The sequence below is a fragment of the Chlorocebus sabaeus genome, chromosome 13 (genome assembly GCF_047675955.1).
Source record: "Chlorocebus sabaeus isolate Y175 chromosome 13, mChlSab1.0.hap1, whole genome shotgun sequence".
NCBI lineage: Eukaryota > Metazoa > Chordata > Mammalia > Primates > Cercopithecidae > Chlorocebus > Chlorocebus sabaeus.
The window spans coordinates 9,006,883-9,026,363 of record NC_132916.1 but is presented as its reverse complement, the minus strand read 5'-3'; the positions used below and the strand labels follow the sequence as shown (position 1 = coordinate 9,026,363).

General features: G+C 38.2%; 1 protein-coding gene across 5 annotated transcripts in view; it reads right to left on the bottom strand.

The window, feature by feature from the left end:
• Nucleotides 1-19,481, bottom strand: part of PRKN (parkin RBR E3 ubiquitin protein ligase) — a 1,397,785-nt gene that overhangs the window by 423,935 nt on the left and 954,369 nt on the right. The gene's annotated exons all lie outside the window — the stretch shown is intronic.

Genomic DNA, 19,481 nt, shown 5'->3' with positions numbered 1-19,481 from the left:
CAATTCACAATTATAAGCAATTTTGTAAAATGCACACTCTTTTCCCTGGAGTCCAGAATGCCTTGGAGTGGTTAAATATATAATTGGGTAATTTTCTAAAATGTGTATTATTTACTTCAGCCTCATTTCAGTCTCACTGGTAAACAGTGTATTCCTGTTAAGTGTTATTATCCCCCCCAAACGCTTCCATAATCTTTAGTGTTCCTTTAACATTCCTATAAACACATCATATTACTTGGGGACGTGGATCATGAAACACAGAAGCTACCCATGCCAGTCCCTTATTTAAATGGCACAGTGGTCTTCCTCATCCCTGAAATGGGGTTTTCTAAATCATTCGCCTAGTGGAAAATGAACAACAGGACTTATAAACCTTCTTGTGATTTAGATTATGTCTTAGCTGGTTGCAAATCTCGTTATCAGCTTTACAGTTGTTTTTCTACCTTGATTTATTTTTATTTTTGGATCAGAAGGAAGAATGGCAAAATTACAGCCTAGAGGTTTGCTTCGGAAAATGAAGTTTGAAGTTAGCTGTTGTTCATTTATACGCAGCATGCTATACTTAGCATGAGTGTACAGTTAAGCATACTTTATAGGTAATTACTCCTTCCATTGATATGATGATAGCTACAGAAGCTGTGTATAACCGAGAACACCCCCCAATTCTTGAAACAGTACCTTCTAAAGTGGTATAGTAGGCAAATAAATTGTGATGATGGTGGTGGTATTTCATCCAACAAAAGATATTAGATAAATAAATTTTGATGATGATGGTGGTACTTCATCCAACAAGGTCTTACTCCCTCTGAAACCAACATCTTTTACTACTTGCTTAGTTATATACGAACAATAAAAATTCACCGAGGTCACTGATTTTGTTGAAATGAAGAGAAAGTAAACAGTCTCTAACTGAAATGAGCATGTTCAAATTAAAATAGGGAGTAACAAATCAAAAACAAAACAAAATGCTTTGAGTTGTTTTTGAAGGTAAAGTGTCCCAAATACTTTTACTTCTAGCCTCTATTATTTTAGAGCCTACTTTTCTACTCCATCACACAGTATTTTAATATTAATAAACTCAAGTTTCCCTCTATGTTAATAAGAGAGATCAATTAAAATTTGGTCTTTGTCATTTTGCAATTAGGTTATTTTAACTCACAATACAACATGTACAGTTATTTTATTTATTCTTCAAAAATATACAGTATTAAGAAACCTAAACCATTTTAATCAAAATTTCTGCTATGACTTGAGGACTAAAGAAGCCCCTATTTTCGCCTGTTGTTACCTTGATAAAGTATTGACATGGAAGTCTCAATTACTAAAACAGAAAACACTTATGCATGCTGTCACTGACCACATTTTTTTTTTTTTTTAGACAGAGTCTCAATCTGTCGCCAGGCTGGAGTGCAGTGGTGCAATCTTGGGTCACTGCAAGCTCCACCTCCTGGGTTAAAGCAATACTGCCTCAGCCTCCAGAGTAGCTGGGACTACAGGTGCACGCCACCACGCCCAGCTAATTTTTCTGTATTTTCAGTACAGATGGGGTTTCACCATTTTGGCCAGGATGGTCTAGATCTCTTGACCTTGTGATCCCCCTGCCTTTTTTGTTGTAAAATAATCCTTGACATGCTTTATGGACAACCCCTCCCCATGGTTCCACAGAACACAGTTTGATAAACATCCATCTAAAGGTACGGCAGCGATACTGAGATGCTAGTGTGCCTTGCAGAGCCATTAGGAGGCACTGTCCCCTCGTACTGATTTGATTGAGTGGGGGGTGCGGGGGTGGGGGAATGGGGGTGGGAGTGCAGGGAGGTAGGGGTCTTCCAGACATTGCATCAGGGGAGGTAGCAGCCCCTCACCCAGGTGTGACTAGGCTGGGATAACATGGATACTCTGGTATCCCTAGAGTATCCATGTTATCTGGCTTTAGTGAAAGCATTCCTGAAAATGAAATGTGTATCTGAAATGTGCTTTCTGTTAAGATGTATCAAACATTTATGTTTTCCTGAATTTTTTAGCTGACTGGTTTAGAAAAATGAATGGATGACTTCATTTTTTCTACTTGTTCAAATCTAGTCTAATTAAGTTTTTTTCCTGCAGTGTAAGTCATGAGTTATGTTTAAAAATCAGAAACAAGAGGTTCTGATATTTGAAATGACTAAACACGAAGTGGGCTCCCAAGGAAAGTTCGGGTATTCCTCCTGAAAGTCCTTCAAGACAGGGTTAATTTTTACGTGTTTGGGATGGTTTGAATACATCTGAAATAGATTAAAACTGAAAATATTAGTGCATCACATATAGTAGGAAAGTATTATTTTGTGAAAGGTTTTTCAATTACATGCATGTGTATATTTTATGTGTTTATACCTTTTGATGTAAAATCTATCTCTTTCCATGGGTAGCAGGAAAGTACGTATGAAATCTACTGGTCTAGATCAGTGCTCTCCAAAGTTTTGGTGGAGAATCCCTATTAGTAAAAATAAAGAATTGATTATGAGTACCAATATTGATTCAATGCAAATACTGCTCCTATTTTATATACATTTAAACATATGGAAAACAAAAGATAGAAAAACAAACAAAAAAATTTCGAAAGAAGATACAAAAAGTAAATCAAACACGGATATTATAGTTTTCTTCCTGTACGCCAATGAATCACAGTCTGGAGTCCACTTCTTTTAATGTACCTCCCAATTCAATTAGAATGCTGTGACTCCAATTTCAGACTACATATTTGTTTAATATTACACTTGATTATAGTCCACAAGCACATAAATGAGTTTTACTCATTACTCATCTGCAGCCTATTTAGAATACAGAATTTTCTGGAAAGGACTTAGAAGTTATACTAACAACCCAGTTAAAGCAGCCTACCAATGCTATCAGTAAGAAGATAAAAATAATACAGAATGGTAGCCTCAGTAATACAGCTATTTATCCTCCTTCATACACCTCTTTCTGGAAAAGACTAGTTTAGAAACTCTGGTTTTGTGAAATAAATCTAATATAAGAATTTTACAAAGAACTATCAATAACTTTCCAAGTTATTTGTTTTTACAAGCACATATTTGTGGAATATTTTACTTTTCTTATAATGTTAATGCCTGATTCAAAGGAATCAATTATTCCCATATCAAAGTATCAATGTAGAAACTGTCAAAAAGAAAATAAGATTTTTACTTTTCAGCTATACGACTTCAATTAAACCTACATCGCAGCTTCAGGCTTCCCACGTGAGTCATGCGTTTCTAGAATGCATTCCGAAACTGGTGTATAGGATTGGTGGTAAGTTGGTACCAGGTACTGTGTCAGTCATTTTTATATACCATCTGATTTAATGACTTCTAAGTTCAGAATTCTCTTCATTTTAAAATGAGGAAATCAGCTCAACATCCAGTTAAGTGGGCTGGTCACTGAATTGGCACCGTCTGCCCAAGGTTCCTGAAGCATGAACATAACCAAGGCTACTGCTTGGAAGCTAAGCTCCCAGTACCCCTAGAGGAATATCTTTTTGACAGAGACTGCCAGATATCTGCCTAAATTCCTCTTTTCTCTGTTTCCTAGGCCTCTACTCAGGGTCCATTACTGAGGCTTCCTCGAAGGTATGTATGGCCAAATGACTAAGGCCTAGCTTAAGGATCTTAGGGGTGTGTGCTATTTCTGGGCTGGGATTATATGAAAGATGCATGCCTAGTTTATAATTTCATTCCCCTCTGCCGGCTGGATCTTGAATGTGGGGATTGAACTTGACCATGGAGATATAGACGAGGCCCAGTGGGATAATAAAGGTGAAAGATACAAATAACCCTCAGAAGGCAACCACTACCCACCTGAAATGCCCACCCCAGGCAAGAATTACGCTGCAGTTGTGTGTGAGCCACTATTTACATGGTTGGCTTTACTGTTACTATTGGCAGTTTAGTCTACAATAACCGGTAGAAAGACTTTTGGAGGCCTCAGATTCTGACAATCCATCCTGGGAGAGCCAGGGCCTTAGACATGACCGCAAATGCTGTCCTAGCCACCTCCACCCCCAAGAAGATGCCTGAATCTTGACATTTACAAAGCACAGGAAAGTTAGGAGGATCTATCGTGAAACATCTGCTAGTGAGTCTAGATTTTCACATCAGAAAACTGGCAGGAAGAGGCCTGTATTCCCTAGGGACACTGTGTTGAAGCTCAGGAAACCAGGCCACATGGAGCATGGGGAAGGCTGGAGGACAAGGCATGTCTTAGGAACATCCGGTAGTTTAACTACGGGGAGCAGAACTTACGTACAGAGGGCTCATGTTCAACAGGCCTTTTCTGAACTTGGGGTGCTGAGTATTTAAAAACTATTTCAGAATTGAGAAAGTGTTTGTTAAAGGATGAAATGTGTACTCCCAAATTCATACATTGAAGTTCTAACCCCAGTTCCTCAGGATGTGACTCTATTTGGCAATAGAGCCTGCATTTATTTATTTATTTATTTATTTATTTATGAGATGGCATTTTGCTCTGTTGCCTAGGCTGGAGTGCAATGGTGCAGTCTTGGCTCATGGCAACCTCCGCTTCCCAGGTTCAAGCGATTCTCCTGCCTTAGCCTCCTGAATAGCTGGGATTACAGGCGTGTGCCACCATGCCCAACTAATTTTTGTATTTTTAGTAAAGACTGGGTTTCCCCTTGTTGGTCAGGCTGATCTTGAACTCCTGACCTCAGGAGATCCACCTGCCTTAGCCTCCTAAAGTGCTGGGATCATAGGTGTGAGTTACCGTGCCTGGCCAGCAACAGGGTCTTTAAAGAGGTAACATGAGGCCATTGGTGTAGATCTTCACCCAATCTGACTGGTGTCCTTAGAAGACAAGGAGATGAGGACACACCAGATGGAAAATAGACCATGGGAGTACACAGGCAGAACGAGACCTACCAGCCAAGAAGAGAGGCTTCAGGAGAAACCAACCCTGCTGACACCTTCATCTCAAACTTCCAGCCTCCAGAACTGTGGGAAAATAAATTCCTGTTGTTTAAGCCACCCAGGCTGTGGTATTTTGTAATGGCCGCCTGGGCAAACTAAGACAGTGGTCGATTCCAAAAGCATTACCGTGCTTGAGCCAGAAGAAAGAGCTGTCACAGGTAGCAGCTCGGGGAGGGGTTAGGAATGATGCCGAAGAAGTCAATAAGATTACTTCTTTGAAGGCTGTTCTTATTCCTCCTTCCTTGTGTTTTTCCACTGCCTTTCATACAGTGTTTCCCTCTATAAACATGTAATTCCAAGACTGGTGATGTCTAGTAATGGTTCGAAAAGCAGAAAATATAAGAAATATTATTTTTTCCAAACACTTGAGTAGAATCAGTGATAGAACATGTGAGATCACCTGGAGGGTATTCAGACTTTACTGGAAATAAATAATACAATTACTTGGTTTGGGTATTAGATGTTTATGTTCATCTTGACATTAGAATATTAAACCACTCCTCCTCTTGCTAACTTGGTATGCATTTAAAACATTAAATTCTCTCAGTCTCCTGCTTTGGAGCCAAACAGTATAAACCCTCATAAATATGTAAATCAACCCTTCTGAGTACATTATTAATTATTTCAAAGATAGTTGGAGGTCACTAGCTCATAGCAATTTCTATGCATGAAGTCTCATTAACACAAGACATCTCACAGGGAGGAAGAATAAAGTTTTATCACAGTTACCGAATATATGTGTGTGTGTGTGTGTGTGTGTGTATGTGTGTTTGTATGTAAGTGGCCAAAGTAACATACAGTATTGAATGCAGCGACACCAGGCTCTGAATAGACACCTGTGGGTGGTGATGATGGCGGTCGTGATGAAGGAACAGAATCTACAGCTAGAACAGTATTTTTTTTTAACCTGTCTGGACCAGGAAGAATATATTTAAAATCCGAAGGGATTTCAGCCTCAAATACACTTACATTTTTCTTGACCCACATGGCCCTGCTTTCTTCTGGAATAAAGTTCTGACTAGTTGCAAAAATCTGTAGCTCCAGAAGATCTAGCAGGCATCTCGTTTCCTGTGACTCTGCAGGGATCACAGACTGTGTTGCTCAACGTGTCTCTAACGTTACACATTGCCGAGCGGCTCTCTGGCTCTTGTAAGTCAGCTTCGTTTAGGTGGTTCTCAGCAATTGACGTGTTCTGATACAGGCCATGGGGCTCACTGATGTGGAACCCAAGACACCAAATGTGAAGCAGTTGAGGGTGTTGGATACAACACTGACTGATGATGGAGGATATTTAACACAGGTAGTGAGCTCTGCTTTTCACAATTCATCAAACAAATACGAGACTCACTCTCACCAAAGTGTAATGAACTGATCTTGCCATCCAAGCAATTCTTCCCGGTCACTAGTCCAGTTTGCTTTTAAATCTCTGATTGTAAGCTCAAAATGTATCCGATGAAAAAGATGATAAACTATTTTCACACCCAGTGACACACATCCCTCAACCCAATGAGGAGGACAGCCATGATCTAGCGTAATTAACAAAATACATATAACAAAAATAAGAATGAAAAAACCTTGAGCGGAATAATTTGCACATATATTCAGAGGTTCAGGACTAGGAGTATTACTGGAATTTAGATGGTTCTGGAGAGGGACATTTGGCAAAATCTTTCAAGCACCAGTTTGAAAGTTAAAAGCAGGCAAATACTTGTATTATTTAGGGATGTATATATAGGTAGTAGTGCTATAAAGAAAAGCAGGGAATGATAATTATTAAGATCAGATAGTAGTTATATCTAGATAGGCAGAGGAGGTGGTTATGGAGGAGGTCACATGGCAGCTTCTCGGCTGCTGGCTCACATTGTCTGATCCAAGTGGTGGTTACAGAGGTTTTCTATAACTATGCAAATCTGCAACTATACAAGTGCTATAAGCACTCTTGTGTATGCATAATATGGCTCATATTAAATTTAAGAATACATCAAACTATTTAAAATGATATATTTAAAGGTGAATTAGTATTTTATTGATTACTGTTAAGAATCCTCCCAGGCTCAGGAGGTACCCACTCTGCTGATAAGGCAGAATGCACACATTCAAAAATTGCACCAGCTGCTGATGAGGCAGGGGAAAAGAATTCAGGTCATTCTACTATCTGTTTGTCTGTCTATCTATCTATCTATCTATCTATCTATCTATCTATTATCAATCAATCAACCCATCCATCCATTCATCTATCCATTTATCTATCCACACATACACACCACATAAACACACACTAAAAAGAAGAAATCCTAAAGACAGCTGTTTTGAGCAACTTTTGTAGCTATCTTAAGCACTGACAGACATCTTTCTACATCTCTTTGAATAAGTAATAAATTTATACTTAAAAATTGTGTTAGCCCCCATAAAACAAAGGTAGAATGTGCTTTTTAAGAGTTTTTGGCAGAAATGGGTGGAAAAAATTGTTTTTATTCTCTCTGCTATTCAGAACATTCCCATCTTATTTTTGAATGTTATTTTATCTTTAACCACTTAATAAGATGCAGAAGAAGAAGGAGGAGGAGGAAGAGGAGGAGGAGGAGGAGGAGGAGAATGAGAAGGAGGAGGAGAAGGAGAAGAAGGAGGAAGAGGAGGAGGAGTAGGAGGAGAAGGAGAAGGAGAAGAAGAAGAAGAAGGAGGAGGAAGAGGAGGAGGAGGAGGAGGAAGAGGAGGAGGAGGAGGAGGAGGAAGAGGAGGAGGAGGAGGAGAAGAAGAAGAAGATGAAGAAGAAGAAGAAGAAGAAGAAGAAGAAGAAGAAGAAGAAGAAGAAGAAGAAGAAGAGGAGGAGGAAGAAGGAGAAGAAGAAGAGGAAGAAGAGGAGGAAGAAGGAGAAGAAGAGGAGGAAGAAGAGGAAGATGAGGAAAGTCGTTAGTTTGGAGAGTAGAAATTCCAGGAAAGTAATAATTGGACAAAGATCTCTTGGTGTTCCTCCCAGAGAGGAAGGCAGTGATGCTGCTGGTGCTGTTTCAAATGGACGGACAGAATCCCTTCATCCGTAATCCACTAAAGACACACGCGTGCATCAAGCAAACATTAAATTCTCTTGTCTTCTCTGCAGTAGAATTTTATAAAAGCAGCACTTCCAAGGCCAAACAGAAGACCGAACAGACAGTGCCTTGTTGATCCGGCTAGAATGAGCTCTGCAACACCATCAATTTTGTCCTACAGCTCTTTTTCTGGTCCTTGTCCATGTACCAGTCACTCCTTATAATGAAGTCACTTGATTGAGTGTTGTTCCTGTTGCAAGCAGGAAGAGGAAAGCTGAGAAGCCATTCAATAAATTTTATGTTTCATCCTCCTCTCCACCAGCGTGAGAGACTGCTGTGTGTTGACAGCCTGTTTGCTTTTTCTCCTTGGCACAGGGCCAGACCCTGTTTCCTACCCCATCCCTTCTACTCCCTGAACACACAAACACATACACATACGGCGTGGCAAGGCAGGGCCATGTGGCTGAGTTTGGGTACAAGGAATGTGGAAATATGTGACATGCTCCATGTGCAGGCCTGGGATCTAAACCTGACTCTCCAGTGTGGTGTGCTGCTTGCTCTTCCTCCGCCAGCTGGCCCCATGAAGAGGATCCAGTCGAGACACAGGGGCTGCTGTGGGTGACAGAACCACAGGACGGCAGGAGTCGGGGCCTGGGTCCCTGAATAATGGAGTGATCAGAGGCCCCTCGGCCAACTCACACTGGACCATGGCATGAGGGGAAATCAACTTTGACCCTGTTCGGCCACTGCGATTCCAGTGTTGCTTTGGTTAGAGAAGTTAGACTATTACCCTGACTTTACACTACCTCATGCATCCAAATCAAAGGAAAACTGTCAAAATTGCTAAATCATTCCCAAAAATAAAACAGAAAGGAGTTTAAACTCAGAAGCTTAGGAAATCTGATTTAATTTCAATTAATTTGGAGACAGAGGAACTTTGAACTTGGACTGCAAGCACATCAACAGTTCGTGTCAATGGGGATTCAATCCTGGTGCCACCGTTTTCACAGTGGCAATTATAATTACACAAGGTCCAGGAGCTAGAAAGAGAACGGGCTGTGTATTTCAGCAAGGCAGGCAAACAGACAGGCAGATACATGGAGACTGTGTGTGGGTAGGCTCTGGGTAGTTTGTTAATATTTTAAAGCTTATAATATGGATTGCCAGATTGCCAAATTGCTTTTTTGAAATATATGAATTTATATTCTTACCTCTTTTGAATGTGTGTCCATCATTTTATATTTTATGTTAACTTTTTTTTTTTTTTTTTTTTTTTTGTAAGACAGGGTCTCAGTCACTCAGGCTGGAGTGCAATGGTATAATCATGGCTCGCTGCAGCCTCAGCCTCCCGAGCTCAAGCAATCCTCCCACCTCAGCTTCCCAAGTAGCTGAGACTGTAGATGTGCCCCAACACATTGACCTAAGTTTTTAATTTTTTGTAGAAAAGGGGTCTCCCTATGTTGCACCAGGCTAGCCTCAAATTCCTGGGCTTAAGTGATTCATGTAGTCCTCCCAAAGTGCTAGGATTCCGGGCTTAAGTGATTCATGTAGTCCTCCCAAAGTGCTAGGATTACAGGCTTAAGCCACGGCACCCAGCCTAAGTTAGCAATTCTGTAGCAACTAATTGTGTTGAATTTTTAATATGTGTGTTGTCTATTTGCATATATTCTTTTGTAATTCATCTTTTAATATATTTCCCTAGTTTTCCAATGGGTTTTAGGAGTTATACTGACATGATTATTTATATTTAGGAGAGCAATGTTCAAAAGCCAAAAAATAGTCCTTTGTATTATATTTGATGTTTTGCTCCCTAAATAGGTGTCTGTTTCTTGACTCCCTAGGCATCAAGAATATCTCTGTATCTAAAAACGATCAGAACGATCTGTCACATACTGCGCTATGACAACAACCAAGAAGCATAACGGATTATAATTGGTGAGTTGACATATTAGATGGAAAGGGAATTGTATTCTAAGTTAGGTAAAAGCTGGAATTACATAAAAAGTGACCTGGGAGCACAACAGTAAAAACAAAAAACAAAAGGCAAAAACAAAAAAACGGACGGACTTGAATGGTACTAATGGTGAAGCCAATGGCATGTCATAGGGAAGGTGGGAAACTACTTCCTCAGCCCCCTAGAGCTACAGAAAAATCTGTGCTGCCAGGGCTTATAAAGGACAAGTAGTAAGTGCATTTTGCATAGTACCCATCATTCTACAGCAGCACTCTCAACAAGTCAACCTAAACACATGAAGCTCCAACAAGTTGCGTGGGTGCTACTCAGTTTTAAAAGGAGATGCAGAGGGTGCTTTGTCATTTGAAAATAATTCCGAGCACAGACTATTAGTAAAAGCCAGTAGAGCAAAAAGACAGCAAACCTTTCAGGATAATTATAAAGTTTTTACCAAAGCCCATATCTTTAGGTAAGAGTTTGTCAGAGGTTCTGGAAATAGGCTGTTTTGGCTATGTTTGTCAATCTTATTTTCAACTTCATCAAAATGTATTGAAAAATCCATGCTAGCTAGCAAGTCAAATCACTTACAGATGAAATAGACATGGGCAGAGGGAGTATTTTTGCATTTACGAATGCTACAGACTCCCATTGAAAATACCTTGTTGCTTACAGAATGCTCACCCCTGTAGTAGTTCTCAAATGTTTAAACCTGAGAACTTTAACAAACCCTGATGCTTAACCTAAAAGGTTAGCATTTAATTGGTTTGAGGCATGGCCTTGGCATTGGGATCTTTAAAAACTTCCATGTGACTGAAAAGCATATATGGGGTTGAAGACCACAGCCTAGGGAGAAGCGGGGCAGCAGGGAAGCAGGAACACGGAGCTCTGGAGCCAACCGTATCTGGGTTGAACTCTCAGCTTTCCTTCTCCTAACTCTGTGATCCTGGTTGCTTAGTCATATCAAGGCTTTACTTCTTCCTCTGTACAAATAAAAAGAATAATTTCTACTGTATAGTTGTTTTAAATATGAAATAGTGCTAATAAATTAGAAATATTCTTTTCTTGGCCTTCTTCTCATAGAACTTTCAAAGGTATGTTAGTTTAACTGTTGATGCAGGCTTATCTATTCACACAGTGATTAAGAACACAGGTGCTAGAGCCATAACTCTCTGGCTTTGTATACCAGCATGTGCAATTTAATTAACTTCTGAGGTTCCATTCCTTCATTTATAAAAGGGAGAAGAATAATAACATCCATCCCAACAGGGCTTTGTAGAGATTCAACAGATGTTTATGAGTAAGCACTAAGAATGGCACCATATTTATAGAAAGCACTCACTAATCATTACTCAGTTTTGAATCTTAGGGAAATAGAATTTCATATCCCACCCTTAGAAAGTATAACACAATTATCTGGTCAAATAATGAGTTCACACTAGGACAGCAGGGTTTTTACTTGGACGGTATTTTAAGCCAGTTTTAATTATTCATCATCATAATTTTGTCAATGAAAAAGATTGGCTCATTGTTGCCTGGCCCTACCTTGAAGAACATATATGTCCAAAATTGAGCTTTGAAGGTGTTTAGCTTAAGAAGTTTGAAAGAGACACAAAAAACTAGATGATGGAAACAAAAAAGAACATCTTATTACATACATCTTGATAGTAAGAGGTATTAGATAGTTATCTAGACATGAATATATACAGACACTGTTAACAAGACATTTGGTGCATGAGACCAGTGTAATTTGGAAAATAGTTTCTTAACTCTCTCTCTATATATATATATATAAATATATTTAATAGTTCCAGAAAACTGATCTCAGGGTTTTAAAAATTATTATGCTCTTATAATAATGTCATATTCAAATTCTATTACATGATTTCCTAGGCTAAGGAGACACCAAATAATGAATTTGGGGGAAAGGGCCATTTGTATGGGTTGGGGACAGGGTGGAGAGGAGGTAAGGGCTATACTTGCATTTACAGCAAAGCACAGAAGAGCCAGGAACAGTGCCATGCATAGAACAGTGCTTCTTCCCACGGGTTGAGTGGTGACCATGCTACCCCAGCGGGATGAGTCATTCTAATTTGTGGGGATCAAAGTCCTTTGGACCACACCAAGATAGAAACACACATTCAAAGAACCTATTTACCAATGAATCTACCCCACTTGCAGCTTCATTCATACCCCTAAGTTCAGGAAAATCAAGGAGTGGATTAGATCTGTGGATTTCGGTACCAGAGTAATCCATCTTTTCTGATTAGATAGAAACTTTATCATTGAAAGGAACCGATGGCTTTAGGGATAAAATGTCCTTTGATTGCATAAATAAATCTTGCTTTAATTTTATGGGAGGAATTACAGTCCAAAAATAGCCAGTAGTCCCCACAGGGGCTCAAAACAATTCGCACAGGCATTTTAAACTGGGATGGTGGAGAGATCAATGGACCGCTCTTCAGAGAAATCAGCGAGGGCTACTCCTGAGATTCCATAAGCCAAAGACAACACTGGGGTCTGACTCTGGAGGTCCAGTCATTTTATACAATTAGAATTGCTGAGGAGGTCAGCCAAGAACCTCCAGAGAGACATTCCACAGCATCGGGAGTGCACGATCAGCAACGTGCCCAAAGTGCCCATCCTGTTGTCAGGTGCTGCGCTGCATCTGACCACAGACAGAATCAGGCCTGTACTCTGATGCCTTCCTGTGGCAGTCCAGCTTCCATAATTTCAACACAGTCTTTGTTTCTTTACAGAATTAACTGCCATTTCTGTTTTCCATACATATTATTAATATATGTTATGTTATGTTATGTTATGTTATGTTATGTTATGTTATGTTATTTATTTATTTATTGAGACGGAGTCTTGCTCTGTCGCCCAGGCTGGAATGCAGAAGCACGATCTAGGCTCACTGCAAGCTCTTCCTTCCAGGTTCACACCATTCTCCTGCCTCAGCCTCCCAAGCAGCTGGGACTACAGGCACCCGCCACCACGCCTGGCTAATTTTTGTATTTTTAGTGGAGATGGTGGCCAGGCTGGTCTCAAACTCCTGACCTCAGGTGATATGCCCGCTTTGACCTCCCAAAGTGCTGGGATTACAGGCGTGTCCTGCTGCGCCTGGCCAATATAGATTATTTACAAGACTCATGGACATTGACATAAACTTTCGCCCCACCATAGAAGAAAGTGGTGCCCTGGGAGTAATATGGGTTCCATCAGCTCTTGTTCCTGATCATCTGTTTTGATTTATAGTTTGATAAACTTTTGATTTCTTTCTTTCTTTTTTCTTTTTTCTTTTTCTTTTTCTTTTTTTTTTTTTTGAGACAGAATCTTGCTCTGTCACCTGGGCTGGAGTGCAATGGTATGATCGTGGCTCACTGCAGCCTCTACCACCTGGGTTCAAGCGATTCTTGTGTCTCAGCCTCCCTAGTAGCTGAGATTATAGGCATGCACCACCACACCCAGCTACTTTTTGTGTTTTTAGTAAAGACAGGGTTTCATGATACTGGCCAGGCTGGTCTCGTGCCTAGCATCAAGTGATCTGCCTGCCTCGTTCTCCCAAAGTGTTGGGATTACAGGCATGAGTCACTGTGCCCAGACTATAAGCTTTGATTTTCTATTTCTATTTTATTATCATTTTATTTTATATGTCTTGTTCTATGCTCCATGAATCAAGGCAAAGTCAAATAAACCAAGAAGAGAGATCACCAGATAGATGAGTAATTGGCTGATTTATACATTGAGTTATAGGAAATCCCAATCTACAATTAAAGAATGTCCAAATGCGCATTTCTCTGAAAATATACACATACATGCAGACATAGACACAAACACAATATGTACATGTTTATGGGAGTACATGCTTAAATCACAACCAAAATAACAAAAGCCACTATACACTGTGTGCTTACTGTCTTCAGCATGTACCCTAAAGGTACTTCATAAGGCATTATTTTAATGTGTCCACATAAAATGATGCTATTACATTATCCCCCTTTTACGTAAGATGAAATCAAGTCACACTAAGGTGAAGAATCTTGCCCTATATTATGTATATGGTAAGATTCAGAGCCAGAAATTGAACTAGGGTTTTCTGAGGTGCCGTACATAACCCAGGATTTGTGCAAAATGGTTCACTGGATTATAGGGGTAATATTAGGACTTACAGAGGTATTCTGCAAAATATGAAAAGAACTGACCTCCATGAAGACTTTATGTACAGAATGATACGTGTACCATCTCATACCCTAGTCTGTATATTGGATGATCATATGTCATGTACTGCAAAGGGGTTATCCCAAGGGAACAGGGAGTCCCACAACCACCATTGGAAAGTGGAGCCCTCTCTTGTCAGTTACCTTTCAGCAGAAGGTCATCTGTGCTTGGCTAAAAGAATAATGGATAACTTATCTCATTTTAATTAAATTAACCCTATTAAAACAGATAAGTGACTTAAAAATAATCCTTCAAAGAAACTATTAATAAAAGACAGAACTAATAATCCAAACCTGAGGAAAATGAGAAAATGGCAACACTGACCATGTTGGTACATATGAGAACATCAATGTGATTATAAAATAGGCTCCGAGATAGAAGCTAACGAGAGTAGGGAGCCATTATATTTAGCAAGACATTTAAAAACTAAGCAAGTAATAAACAAAATGAGTGTCTCGGTTGAGCAAATATTAAAGAAAATCCAGTTTGTTCTTGACAAAATAAAATCTATGACATCTGAAAGTTTCTCTTTGCATAATATAGGGAAACATTATAATTGGATATACAGTTTTTTAAAAGGCTGAAATAATACATGCTAAACAATCTTGTGACAAACCAAACTATATTTTCTTATGAGTGAGTCCTTACAGAGATGCATACTAAAACGTGGTTGAAGCTATGAAGAAACAGGGACGGAACCGAACCTGCCATGTGGGAGACTGACAAGTTGAATGACAGTACAGTTGTTTCTAGCCTGTCTCAGCGTCTGGTTACTAGCTCATTTTTTTTTAAACAGCAAAATACACAAATATGTAACTTTTGCACTTGTTGTTATTAAACATAAAAGAAAAGAGGTGCCAGGGAATATACATTTTCAATAGCAACTGGTATTTTAAAAAATAAAAGCAAATTTCTGTGAGTATTATATTTAAGTAACCAGTGATGAGGTGGCCACATTCACAAAAAATACATAAAAGGATTCCAAAAAAACTTTGCAAAGCAACATCTTTCAATCCATTCATCCCCTGCCTCACTCCCTATTAAAACCAAGGAGTTGAACTCAGGAGTGCCTAAGATTCCGAGGATGGCATTGGCATATTGAATTTAAAAATAAAAGTCTCAAAGGTATTTAAAACACAATTAATATATAGTAGAATCCATATAATGCATTTTAACAACATAGAGCTTGACCACTCAAAATTCTTTTCAAGGAGGTTGTTAGTTATCTCATGGCAAAGAACCACCAAAATTAAAGTTAATTTATGCCCATTCTTTACAAGTGACCCAACTTTGATAACTTTTTCTGTATCTATAAGGGGCTGTCAACAGTGTGCTATATAGAAAATATTTTTGAAAATAATATATTTAACCTGTCCCTGAAAGAAAAGGTGATGTTTTCAACATGACTGAGAACAAGAAACACCAAAGGATCCTAAACCTATGAAAAGATGCTCTTGTTTAAAATTAAAAAGAAAAATACAGCCAACTACATAGAATACCATTTCTCAAATATGTAATTAGAAACAGAGCAAAAGCCTTTCAGCTCCCCTGTTGGGGAGGAAGTGGAGAGACTGATGCTGCACTTTGCAATTGACATTGCTGGTGGGTATGGAAAGCGCACCACTACTGGGAGGGGAATTTGGAAACAGTAAAATAAATACACATTTTCCCTTTGGTGCAGTAACCCCTCTTCTAGAGAGCAGATCTCAGTAATATTCTGACAACAATATGAAAATGTGGGTGCACACAAGTCTATTAGCTGTAGCAATAGTTAGAGTAAAAAAATGAAAACAGCATTTGCCAATAAGGAGAAAGTAAGCTATACCTACACAAAGGAATTTGATAATGCTATATATTTTTAAATGGAAGAAAATATCTATAACAGACTAGGGAGTGATCTTTAAAATATAATACATATATACCTTAGAGCAAAAAAAGCAAGGTGAAGAAAAATGTGCATAATCTACGTTTTACTTAAGAAGGTGACACATCTGTATCATTATTGATATCGTCTATAGTATGCTTAGTGATTTTTAAAATAGGTGATTGTTTTTAATAAAAGTTTACCTTTGGGAGAGAAAAGGAATATTATTTACCTTTATTTATTTATTTATTTATTTATTTATTTATTTATTATTTACTTTTGGGAGAGAAAGATAATGTAGATTAAAGGGTATATTTCTTTGAATATAGCATGTTTTGTAGCTTTAGCTTTGGAATAATGGAAATATTTCACATATTATGAAAACAAAATAAATTTAAAAGCAATGAAAGGCCAGGCACAGTGGCTCACGCCTGTAATCCCAGCACTTTGGGAGGTTGAGGCAGGTGGATCACCTGAGGTCAGGAATTAGAGACAAGCCTGGCTAACATGGCAAAACCCCACCTCTACTAAAAATACAAAAATTAGCAGGGCATGGTGGCATGCACCTGCAGTCCCAGCTACTCGGGAGGCTGAGACAGGAGAATCACTTGAACCCAGGAGGCCAAGGTTGCCGTGAGCTGAGATCATGCCACTGCACTCCAGTCTGGGCAACAGAGCAAGACTCCATCTCAAAAAAATAAAAAATTAAAAAATTAAAAAAAATAAAAGCAATGAGAAATATGTATTCAATTGATGACATAATTATACATTAACTTGTATGAGTTTATATCCCTATAAGGATATACTCTAATGACAAAACAAACTGCAAAAATCTGAACACTGTTTTCAGTAATCATACTTGGGTGATGGTGTTAATATTGTAATACTGATACTATTGTGGGTGCATTCCAAAATAAGGCAAATGAGTAATTTTGTTGGTATCACTCAGTAACAGAATTTTTACCAAGGGTGAAAGAAACAACAGTTGTAACATTGGTGACTTGTCAATGAAAATTTGGTAACACTGGATTTGAACTGAAAATGTTAGTATAACTAATATTGCAGTTTGTACTTAAAACACAAAACAAAACATGTCTCCTAGCTTGTTCCCTTAGGCCTAGAAACAGTAACCAACATGGTGCCAACGAGCACTCCAAGCACCAAGACTTCTAAATACTATTTCCTACTAAAGGGAGCCAGAGCTCCTGAGAAAAATGGCTGATTATAGGTTATTGGGCGAGAATGACAAGAAAGGTCTAGAGCGTCTTGATACACTACAAATCCTGACTAATGGGTACAGGAAGGTTCACTGTAATATTTTTCCTTACATTTGGATGCTTGAAATTCTCTGAAATAAAAAGATACACATTAAAAGGAAATGACTTCAAAATGAACTGATAATTAAAAAGATAGAGCATGAAGACTTGAAAATGTGTGTTTAGAAATGTTTCCATTGTTTGTGGCTTTGTGAAGGAAGAAAGCTAATCAAAACAAAATTGTCACATTAAAAGCATTACAGAGTTTTCCAATCTGTAAATAATTACTTCACTAGATTTTGAATGCTTTTGTTAAAAATAAAGGCACAATAACTTTCAACAGGTTTTCCTTAACAATATGTTAACATATATTATGCAAATCTTAATTTTAAAAATTCTTGCATTATTGGTAGATATACTTAAAAATGAGTATCATAATTTACAAAGTCAACAAAGCAATTAATTTATTCCATTTGCATCTTTTTATCATTTCAAGGTATGTTTTTAGCTATAATTGACATCAAAACTAAGTCTTGAAATAAATTGAACTTAAAACCTCACCACTGAGTCAAGGTATCCTATAGTTTCAAATTAAGTTTTGAAGAATTAATGAAACATATTTAATCACACTGCAGTCATTTATACATAGAGAGAGACAGGAACTTTTACTTCACTCCAGGTACATAAATAACCTCGAAGTAGATCAATGACCTAAATATTAGAGGTAAGCTATTGGAAGAAAATATGGAAGCAAATCGTCATGATCTTAGATATGGCAATGAAGTCTTATGTTTGACACCAAAAGTATTAGCAACAACAAAAACAGATAAATTACATTTCATCAAAACTAGAAACTTTTGTTCATCAAAGGACGTTATGAAGAAAGTGAAAAGACAACCTACAGAATGGGAGAAATACGTGCATATCCTGTATCTGATAAGGATCCAGTATCCAGAATATATAAAGAACTCTTACAACTCAACAACAAAAACATAACTCAATTTAAAAATGAGCAAAGAAAGGACTTGAACAGATATTCCCATAAAGAAGATATATGAATAGTAAACAACCACATGATAAGAAAATCAACATCACAGTCATGAGAGAAATGAAAATCAAATCCACAATAAGACACCACTTCACCCTTACTAGGATGACTAGTTAGAAACAGTAACAAGTGATGGCAAGGATGTGGAGAAATAGAAACCTGTGACATTGCTACTCTGCTGGTGGCAATATAAAATGGTATGGCAGTTGTGGAACACAGTGACCAGTTCTCCTAAAGGTTAAGCTTCGAATTCTGCTTTTTGGTATATATCCAAGATAAACGAAAGCAAATGTGCATACAGAAACTTATATATGTTTATTAATAATAGCCAAAAAGATGGAAACAACATAAATGCCCATCAGCAGATGAATGGACGCACAAATTGTGGAGTATCCACACGGTGGAATATTATTCAGCCATAAAGAGGAAAGAAATACTCATACATTTTACAACTTGAATAAACCTCAAACACGTTATGCTAAGTGAAATAAGGCAGACATGAAAGGTCACCTATTGTATGATTCTTTTATAGGAAATATCTACAATAGGCAAATCCATGGAGAAAGAAAGTGATTGGTGGTGGCCGGGGCTGGAGCAGGGGGTCAAGGGCAGTGATTACTTGGGTAGGAGGTGTTCAAAGACTTTTGAAGTCAGATAGAGGTAGTGGTTGTGCAACATTGTGAATGCACTAAATGCCACTGAAATGCACACTTCAAAATGGTGAATTGGTGACATGAATTTCACTTCGATTAAAATGTATATATGTAATAACAGTATAGTACAAGTAAAGGGTTCTTTGTAATGTTAAAAGATAAAATATTAAGCAGTTCAGGTTGATCTCATTCTTCTTTCTTTTTCATATATGTTACTTTATATATATATTGGGTATGTGTTCAACATTTTGAGTGACAGAGGCATAGAATTTAAAAATTTGGTAAGATTGCTCTAGTTCTAGGGTAACAAATCTAGAACATGGAGAATGACTCTAACCCACAGAAAAACTTAGTATACCTTGGCTGAATAATATTGATAAACTTAGTCTCAATGCCTTTATGCAAATTATGCATTTTCCAGTTCAACACAATTCCTTCATTCCCCAGAACTTTCATCTCTTGTGATCCAAACATTAATGTTTCATATCCAGCAATGAT